Below are 10,982 nucleotides of genomic sequence, written 5' to 3' on the forward strand. Positions count from 1 at the left end.
CTTATTTGAGTGTGTATTAGTTCCCTGTGGCTGCTGTAACAAATTACCACAAACTTGGCAGCCTAAAACAACGAAATTTGTTGTCTTACTGTTCTAGACACCAGAAATTTGAGAACCATTTTGTCAAGCCTGAAATCAAGTGTCATCAAAGCCATCCTAGCCCCCCATCCCACAGGCTCTGAGGAAGAGTCCATTTTGGTCTGCCAGTATCCGTGTGGCTGTAGGCATTCCTTCACTCCTGCTCCTTCACTCCAGTGTCTGCCTCCTGGGCACATAGCAGCCTCCTCTTCTGCCTAATATAACTGTCTCTGTCTTATGAGGATACTTGTGATGGCATTGAATGCTCCCACTCAGATAATCCAGGATAATCTCTTGTCTCAAGATCTTTAATCACATCTGCAAAGACCCTTTTTTTTTTCCAGATAAGGTAATATTTACAGGTGCTAGGGATTAGAATGTGGATCTTTTTGGGGTGCCATGTTCAGCTAGGCACACAGTTCTCAAACTTTAGCATTTATCAAATCATCTAGGAGGCTTGTTAAAACACATATTGCTGAACCCACTTCCAGAGTTTCTGTTCAATAAGTGGGGGATGGGGCCTAAGATTTTGAATTATTAGCAAATTCCCAGGTGATGCTGCTACTGCTGCTGGTGGTCCCAAGCTCACACCTTGAGAACCACTAGGCTTAACCAGGTCCCACTTGCTATCCAATGCTTGACAAATTATCTTCTTGTTTAATTTCCCCACCTCAAGCTGTATGTCATCAACTTTTCATAGGCCTTCTTACATATTCTAACATCACAGATGTTGGCAATAACAGCACAGCTGACACCTGTTTCTCTTAGATACTGCCATGCTTTCTTCTATTAGGGTTCTGCAGTGAGACTAATCCAGAGATCAAATTTTTTCTTCCATGGACTCATTTGGTGCTCCCATTGGTTTCAATGAGAGAAAGCATACGGATTTAACAACCACACTCCTTAGTGCAGCAGTCAAGGGGCTCCATAATATGACTTTAAATCATGCCTCCCACTAGATTACTGCAGGTCCCCAAGCACCTTCTGCACACCTCTCCCAAGTGGGAGACTTCACATGTGGTTTCAGCCAGAAAAAGTATCTGCTCATCACCTATCCAAAGTTCCATCTATGTTTATCAGACCTCTGATCCTCCATGAGGTCCAAAACAACTACCTAGCCTTTCTGTTCAGATCAACCTGGTCTCTCCCTCTGCACAGAAACTTTCTATAGCACTTCCTTTGCTTTTGGTGATAACACTATTCTCTTTTGAATCCATGATTACCTAAGCACGTTTTTATCCCCTCCATGTCTTATAAACTTCTTAAGGGCAAAGATTATTCTTGTTCATTTTTATTTCTTTTGTGGCACCTAGTACAGTGATAAGTGTTTGTACAATTATGCAACAGAATTTTGTTTGCTGTTTCGCCCTTCCTATCTGCTCTAATCTCTTTGCAGTTAAAAGGTACACAGGTGCAGAAGTTGTGTTTTGCTTTGGTGACCCCACACCACACTTCTTTGGGGGAACTGCCTCCTACCTCATCCCAACTGTGTGGTTCTGATGCTGATTGCTAATCACAGTACCCCATCACATAACGCAGACTACTCCCTACCTTTCCCACAGACATGAGCCCCTTTCCCAGGATTTTTAACTAAGGTCTAGGAAATGAGGCTTCTCCTTTCAGGGAGAGAAGCTGGGGAATTTGTCAGTCTTGTGAGGGAAAGCGGGCTTGAGAGAATGAGATTAGCATACAAAAGAGATATAATGGTGTGTAAAGGAGATGTGAGCCTTGTCCATCAAATCCCCAGGCAGGCTCTGTGGTTCCTGCCTCTCTGGCAGTTAGTTATATTATATGAGCGAATATGGTTGCGATTTTGTCTACTCTGGTCCAAGTTAGAGTCTGTCACTTGCAGCCAAGAGTCCCGACTACTCTGAAAGGCAGAAGAACTCATATCCTTAGTAATTCTTGCGAGAAGAGCAATACCTCCACTGTCCTGATCAGAGTTTCTAACTCCCTGTGTATATTACAACCACACACTCTGACCTTGAAGACATGAGGTATAATGGAAAACTATATATAAGTAATTGTTGTGAACCCAAGGCAGTAGAAAAATAAAACAGAAAAGTCCAACTCTTTCCCTTCAGGAGAAATTTTCACAGAATCTTGGTGAGGGAGGCCAATATTCTTAGTTTTACGTTGGATATTTTAAAAGATAAAAGCCAAGAGGTCACGTAGACCTGGTTCTCCTCTTTCAAGAAACTTAGTCTAATAGAAGAGGGAGACATATAAACAAATTAAAACAAAGTATATGAATACTGGGGTAAGAGTACAGACAATGTGCACCATGGGGGCACAAAGGAGTGGGGTATTTCAAGCCGGAGGCATAAGAGAGAAAGGACTGACTTTATGGAGGTAGCATTCTTGTACCCTGTTCCTCAAGTGTGAAGACAGCCTTAGAACATCAAACTTATTCTTGCTAAACTTCTGTTCCTTCACGTGAATGCATTTATCATCTCAGTCAGTCAACAAGCATTTAGAAGATACCTATACAGGTGAGTATATATAGGTGAGTTAGTAAGAACAAGGATCCTTTTCTCAAGAAGCTCTTATAGAAAGAGACAGAAAAACCTCAACTTTTAAAGTACAACATGGTTAGAAGGTAAAATGAGGAGCGCCTGGGTGGCGCAGTCGGTTAAGCGTCCGACTTCAGCCAGGTCACGATCTCGCGATCCGTGAGTTCGAGCCCCGCGTCAGGCTCTGGGCTGATGGCTCAGAGCCTGGAGCCTGTTTCCGATTCTGTGTCTCCCTCTCTCTCTGCCCCTCCCCCGTTCATGCTCTGTCTCTCTCTGTCCCAAAAATAAATAAACGTTGAAAAAAAAATTAAAAAAAAAAAAAAAAAAAATAAATGATAGGGTGCCTAGGATTTTCTTCCCCCAAAATGGATGGGGACAGGGGGGTGGGGGAAGTGATGAAATAAGGCTCACCATGAGATGATAATTGTTGAAATGAGGTGTGGTGGCTTTGCAATGTGTCAACTTGGCTAGACTGAACTTCATTTCCCAGAATTCTCTTCTCTCTGTGTTTCTGGTTAGGGTGACCCACAGGAACCATTCTTGTGTGGAATACGGGGAAGGGAAGTAAAGCTGCAGTTATTTTTATAGACATACATATTGTCATTTATCTGCTCGTTTACCAGATAAGCATGAGACAGTGGATAGGCCTGCATCTGTTCCACCTACTCCCTCCAGTTTCTCCAACTCCAGAGCAAGGTGCATGTATCTAGCTCTGTGATCAAGAGACCCGAGTTCAGTAGGACACCCACACTACCAAGGTCAGAGGCAAGATGAGTTTCAGTCCATCCTCCACCTTCCCAGCTCCATCTTGTTCTTGCTTTCCTCCACTTTACACCCATCTTCCCCTCCTCACTGCCTGCCCTGGGCACTTCAAATTCCAGCCTTACAAACACCATTTAACCAGGTCCCACTATTGCACGATTGCATATGTACAAGCATACACACATATATATGTACACAGGTATCCCCCACTTTTGAAAGTGTATGTAATACCACTTTGCTTTGACAAAAGACCTACATTAGTACCTATTTTTTCTAGCCAAAAGAAATTCTAAGAGGATTTTTGCTTTTACAAAAAAAAAAAAGGCAAAAAGCAAAAATAATGTTCAGGGTTTGTTTTTCAGGGAGCCATTACAGAGGCAGTGTGCACCACAAGCAGTGAGAGCGGCACCGCTAAGCTCCTTCCCTGGGGAACCACACTCAGCATCAAGCTGCCATAGGTTTGAACTGTGTCTGTGAGCATCTGTGATTTCTCTTGATTTTATTTTGTGCATCCTTTGGCAAGATGTGGCTAAGGTATCAGAAAAGCCTAAGAGGGGTTATTTTTTTAGGTCTGGGAACACTCAAAAATTTTTCCACATAAATTCATGGCAACTGCTTTTTTTGCTTTATACACCATTTTGGTTTGTGAATGGCTTCATAGGAATTCTACTTTTGAATTGCTGGGGAAACCTGTGTTTAGAAACACACACACACACACACACACACACACACACACACACACATCCTATTGGTTCTCCTTTACTTATTGAACTCTGATATACTGGGTGATTAGTACATTGTGTTTATTATCTTATTCTCAATTTTTTGGCTATGTTTGAAAATTTCCCCATTAGTATTTTACATCTCTATGGAAGAATTGAGTGATAGGATGTGTACCAGATGCAGTAGAGGAATTAGCCATCAGGTGCTCTCCCCTGGGCTTTTGAAACATAAGAAGACAGAAGGAAACAGCAATGACCACAAGAAGTATTCCAAAGTGCCTAAAGTATCAGTCCACTTTCAAGCTTTATTCCCCAATATCCTATCAATCCTGAGTACAACATCAGCAGCACAAATTCTTTTGTTTCAATAAATATTCTTTGGCTTAAGAGAGAGTATTTGTTAGCAGCAGACAAGGGACTCTCACCACCATGTAATCTCTTATCACATATGATATAACCTCCTCTTTCTTGGTGAATAATCTTTGCTAAAGAGCCTAAATGAATGAAGAAAATACATTCAAAATTATACTGGAAGTTTTATAGGGTATAAACATATCTTTTGTTGTTGCTACATCTCCAGAATTCAGTATATATATTTTGGTTTTCTTCCTTTTTGTTTTAAGCTGTAAATATTTTCTGTCTGAAATGTTAAACATATACTTCAAAATATAGGTAAATTTTTATCCTTGAATTATTCCTTTTTTACACTAAGTTAATCTTGTGAATCAATCTGTGTTCTTTAAAAATGATTAGCAGGGGCGCCTGGGTGGCTCAGTCGGTTGGGCGTCCGACTTCAGCTCAGGTCATGATCTCATGGTTCATGAGTTCGAGCCCCACGTTGGGCTCTGTGCTGACAGCTTGGAACCTGGAGCCTGTTTTGGATTCTGTGTCTCCCTCTCTCTCTCTCTGCCCCTCCCGTTCATACTCTGTCTCTGTCTCAAGAATAAATAAACATTAAAAAAAATTTTTTGATGATTAGTAAATATATACAGCTTCTGTCTCAAAATTTATATGTTCCACACAAGGAATCATAAACTAAGTTGGGAGACAACTTAATTGTTAGAACCAGTAAGTCAGCAGGGCACCTGGGTGGCTCAGATTGGTTGAGCATCCAACTCTTGATTTCGGCTCAGATGGTGATCCTGACTTGTGGGATCAAGCCCCATGATGGGCTCTGCGCTGAGCATGAAGCCTGGTTGGGGGATTATCTCTCTCTCTCTCCCTCTGCCCTCTTCCCAACTCAATCTCTCCTCTAAAATAAAAATTTTAAAAAATATTAAAAAAAAAAAAACCAGTAACAGTGCTCCTAATGGACAGAATTATTTGCCTCCTTATTTTCATGGCTTTGCCATTTTACACATCAGCCAAGCAGAACCACTGGTTGCTAAGAACAGCTTTCCTCTTGATGACCAGAAATAGAATACATAGAAGGGCAATTTCTAAAATACAATATCCATATATATAAGTTAAAGAGAAACTCAGCCCCATAGTTTGGCTGTTCACCCAGAATGCTTGTCATGAATATGAATTCATAATGACTGTGTGTGAATTCTGAATACATTTGATCATGAGGTTCTTCAGTAACTCTATCATCTTGTATTTTCTTCCAGTATCTCTCTTACTACTGAAAAACCATAAAGTAATACAGAAACCAGGTTTTGAAGCAAATTTCCATAGAAAAACTGTTTGTAAACTATACATTTAGGTATTGTTGAACCAAGTCATTGCAAACATAGCATTAACACTCCTGTTGCAATGCTGTGTTCTTGTTTAAAATTACATATTTAATCCTCCAACAGGATATATCCTAACCAATTTATAGTGATTACCAGAGGGAAATGACCATTTGCTTTTTCCTATATGTATTCTTTACAATGAAAATAATAATTGCTAGTAGTTGCTGGGTGTTTATGAGGTGCTGGGCACTGTTTACACTCATTCTATGTATTGTCATATTGGTATTCCCCTTTTGGCAGATAGCTCAAAAGAAGTTGTGTAACTTTCTCTAGGTCATGTATGTAGAAAGCAATAGAGATCCAGGATTCTTTTCTTTTCTTTTCTTTTTTCTTTCTTTTCTTTTCTTTTCTTTTCTTTTTTCTTTTCTTTTCTTTTTTTTCTTTCTAGCTTTGAGAAAGATATAGAAAGCAAGCAAGGAAGGGACAGACACAGAGGGAGACAGAATCCCAAGCAGAATTTGCACTGCCAGCACAGAGCCTGATGTGGGGCTCAAACTCACAAACCACAAGATCATGACCTGAGCTGAAGTCAAGAGTCAGACACTTAACTGACTGAGCCACCCAAGTGCCCCTAGAGAGCCAGGATTCTAATCAGAGAGACTCTAGATCTTTACCACTTCACTCTTCTTTTTATAAAGTGATTCATGTAATACCCCCCCTTTTTTTTAAGTTTATTTATTTTTGAGAGAGAGAATCCTAACCAGGCTCTATGCTGTCAGCGTAGAGTCTGATGTGGGGCTCAATCTCAGGAACTGTGAGATCATGGCCTGAGCTGAAATTGAGAGTTGGATGCTTAACTGACTGAGCCACCCAGGTGCCCCTAGTTTATTTATTTATTTTTGAGAGAGGAGCAGGGGCAGAAAGAGAGAGAGAGAGAGAGAGAATCCCAAGAGGGCTCTGCATGGTCAGTGCAGAGCCTGACATGGGGCTTGATCCCATGAACCATGAGATCATGACCTGAGCCTAAATCGAGAGTTGGATGCTCAACCGACTGAGCCACCCAGGCGCCCTACCTACCCATCTCAGGCCACACAGAATTATATCTGGGTGTTCAATTCATTAGCAGCTTTTAACCTATGAATCAATTTTACATCAGTAGGATTTAAGAGCATAACAAATCTAACAAGTGTATGAGGATCAACATGTGGGCTGATTTTAGTCAACAGAGAACTAAAATTATGCCAATTCAACAGAACCTGGGGCCTCATGCAGTGTTTACTCAAAGTAGATCATGCAGTTACAGAACTTTCTAAGGAATTGCTTTAAATAAATACTATTTCTGGGAAATGGTTTCCTTCTCAAATGTATATTTTGTAACTCTTAAAAAAATTGACTCAGTAGACTAAAAAAAAAGTGAAAATAAAAAACAAATTATTTTCATTTAGAATACTTGATAATAGATATCTGTTCAAGAGGCACAAATAGCATTTGGCAAAGTACAACATCCATTCATGATAAAAACCCTCAATGAAGTAGGTTTAGAGGGAATATATCTCAACATTAAAGGCCATATATGAAAACCCACAGCTAACGTTATATTCAATGGTGAAAAACTGAGAGCTTTTCCCCTAAGATCAAAGACAAGGAAGCCCACTTTCACCACTTTCATTCAACATAATACTGGAAGTCCTACCACAGCAATCAGTAAACAAAAAGAAATAATAGGCATCCAAATTGGTTAGGAAGAAGTAAAACTCACTATTTTCAGGTGACATGACACTATATATAGAAAACCCTAAAGACTCCACCAAAAAACTACTAGAACTGATAAATGAATTCAGTAACGTCCCAGGATACAAAATCAATATACAGAAGCCCACTGCATTTCTATAAGCTAATAAAGGAGTAGCAGAAAGAGAATTAAGAGAATAATCCCATTTATGGTTTCAATAAAAATAATAAAATACGTAGGACTAAACTTAACCAAGGAGGTTAAAGATCTGTACTCTGAAAACTATAAAACATTGACTAAAGAAATTGAAAAAGACACAAAGAAATGGAAAGACATTCCATGCTCATGGATTGGAAGAACAAATATCACTATAATGTCCATACTATCCAGAGCAAATCACAGATTTAATATAATCCCTATCAAAATACCAATAGCATTTTTCACAGAACTAGAACAAATAATCCTAAAATTTGTATGGACCCACAGAAGACCCCAAATGCCCAAAGCAATCTTGAAAAAGAAGAACAAAACTTGAGGTATCACTATCCCAGATTTCAAGATATACTACAAAGCTGTAGTAATCAAACAGTATGGTACTTGCACAGTGATAGAAACATAGATAAATAGAACGGAACAGAGCCTAGAAATGAACCCATGATTATATGGTCAATCTTCAACAAAGGAGGAATAATATGTAATGAGAAAAAGATAGTCTGTTCAACAAATGATGTTCAGAAAACTGGAAAGCTAACTGCAAAAGAATGAAACTGGACTGCTTTCTTACACCATACACAAAAAGAAACCCAGAATGCATCAAGAACCTAAATGTGAGACCTGAAACCATAAAAATCCTAGAAAAGGGCACAGGCAGTAAATTCTCTGACATCAGCCACAGCAACATTTTCTCTAGATCTGTCTCTTGAGGCAAGGAAAACAAAAGCAAAAATAAACTATTGGAACTATATCAAGATAAAAAACTTCTGCACAGCAAAGGAAACAACCAACAAAACAAAAAGACAATCTACTGAATGGGAGAAGATATTTGCTAATGACGTATTCAGTAATGGGTTAGTATCCAAAATAAAGAAACAACTTGGGGCGCCTGGGTGGCTCAGTTAGTTAAGCGTCTGACCTCAGCCCAGGTTGTGATCTCACAGTCAGTGAGTTTGAGCCCCATGTTGAGCTCTGTGCTGGCAGCTCGGAGACTGGAGCCTGCTTTGGATTCTGTGTCTCCCTGTCTCTCTGCCCCTCCCCCAATGCTCTGTCTCTCTGTCTCTCAGAAATAAACATTAAAAATTTAAACAACACAAAAAAACAAAATAAAGATATAACTTATACAATTCAACATAAAAAGAAAACCAAATAATCCTATTTAAAAATGGGTAGAAGATATGAATAGACATTTCTCCAAAGAATACATCCAGATGGCCAACAGACACATGAAAAGATGCTCAACATCACTCAGGGAAATGCAAATCAAAACTACAATGAAGTATCACCTCATATCCGTCAGAATGGTTAAAATAAAAAATACAAGGAACAAAGTGTTGGTGAGGATGTGGAGAAGAAGAAACACTTGTGTACTGTTGGTGGGAATGCAAACTGGTGCAGCCACTGTGGAAAACGGTATGGAAGGTCCTTCAAAAAATTAAAAATATAAATACCATATGATCCAATGATTCCATTACTGGGTATTACCCAAAGCATACAAAACACTAATTCAAAAGGATATATGCACCCCTGTGTTTATTGCACGTTATTCACAATTGCCAAATTATGGAAGTAGCCCAAGTGTCTATCCATAGATGAATGGATAAAGAAGATTTATCTCATTACATACATATTATATTAATGATATATATATAATATGTATAATGAAATATTACTCAGCCATAAAAAAGAATGAAATCTTGCCATTTGCAACAACATAGATGGACCTAGAGAATATAATGGTAAGTGAAATAAGTCAGTCAGAGAAAGAAAAATACCATATGATTTCACTTGTATATGGAATTTAAGAAGCAAAACAAATTAACAAATTTAAAAAAAAAAGAAAAACCAAAACACAGACCCTTAACTATAGAGAACAAACTGATGGTTACCAGAGGGGAGGTAGGTGGCGGGATGGGTGAAATAAGTGATGGGGATTTAAGAGTACACATAATCACGCTGAGCACTGAGTAATGTATAGAATTGTTGAATCACTATATTTTAACACCTGAAACTAATATAACTATATATTAACTATACTGGAATTAAAATTTAAAGAAATACAAAAAAAATAGATAAATCAAATACTAGTGGCTTGGAAAATAAGTAAATATCTTTCCAAGTAATTTTACTCTCTCTTTGTTCGGTAATTTGAATTTCTAAAATAGTATTGGTGTATAAGCTTCTCTTTTCCTTCCTCGCTTTTGAGCTCAATGCAGCAAAGGTGACTATTTACCAGCAATCAGCAGAAATTATTTTCTCCTTCAATTATTCCCCCCATAAGAATGTAAGTAAAGTATCAAAGTAAAGAAAAATATAAAACAGACCAGGAAAGAACCACTGTAAATTTTGCTGACTAAAATCGATTTAGGAAAGAAAACCCTGAATGCATTGTTTGGGATTAGAACTTCTTTTGAAGGCTTTTTCTCATCCATTTATTCATTCTTTCATTCATTTATTCAGTGTAAAGACGCTACGCTGAATGCTAAGGACACAGAAATGGAATGCCCAATCTAATGTTAACCTGTAAGGAGAGGATGCAGATGCATAAAGCTGAAATCATAGTTTAACATCCAAGTCCTATAATCGAGGTAGGAAGAGGACTACGGGAGTCCATGGAGTTGACCACCCAAGAAACTGGGAGTCCAGAAGGCTTCCATAGAAGGGTATATGGGAGCTGGGTCTTGAAGCATGAGCAAGAATTTACCAGGAAGAAAAGGAGCCAGATTTCCAGAGTTAAGAGTTAACAAGCGTGCAAAGTCCCAGCAAGACAAAAAGCCACGGTGTAATAAAGACAGTGAGAACTCCCAAGCTGCAGATTAGGCCAGGGAGATAAGATGGGCCAGGTAGTTACGGATTTTTTTCTAGTAGAAAATTTGGACTTTATCCTGAGGGCAATCGGGAGCTGATAGAGCTGCTAGAAGACAAGGAAGCATGTTTTAAATATGAATGTTATAAGCCATGGCAATATAAAAATAAAACACAACTAAGGAAAAGAGTAGAATGGTGGATACCTATGCTAATTTCCTCAACTTTCATAGCTCGAGTCAATAGGTACGTCTAAAAATCAGTCAGAAAATAGAGGCCGTCTATATTGTCTACTCAATGAAGGCAACCACTAAACTGAATATATTGTTAGAGGTAACAACTATCAGGAGTCAAGACAGTAATTTAGGTAGAAGTTTCTATGAGAATTCTTCCATTCTTTCAGCATGGGTCCAGTACATTCGCCCCAGAATTGATAATCAAGATAGAAATTAGCAGCATAGGCTTAATAGTTGCCTCTGGA

This window comes from Lynx canadensis, chromosome F1 (genome assembly GCF_007474595.2).
Source record: "Lynx canadensis isolate LIC74 chromosome F1, mLynCan4.pri.v2, whole genome shotgun sequence".
NCBI lineage: Eukaryota > Metazoa > Chordata > Mammalia > Carnivora > Felidae > Lynx > Lynx canadensis.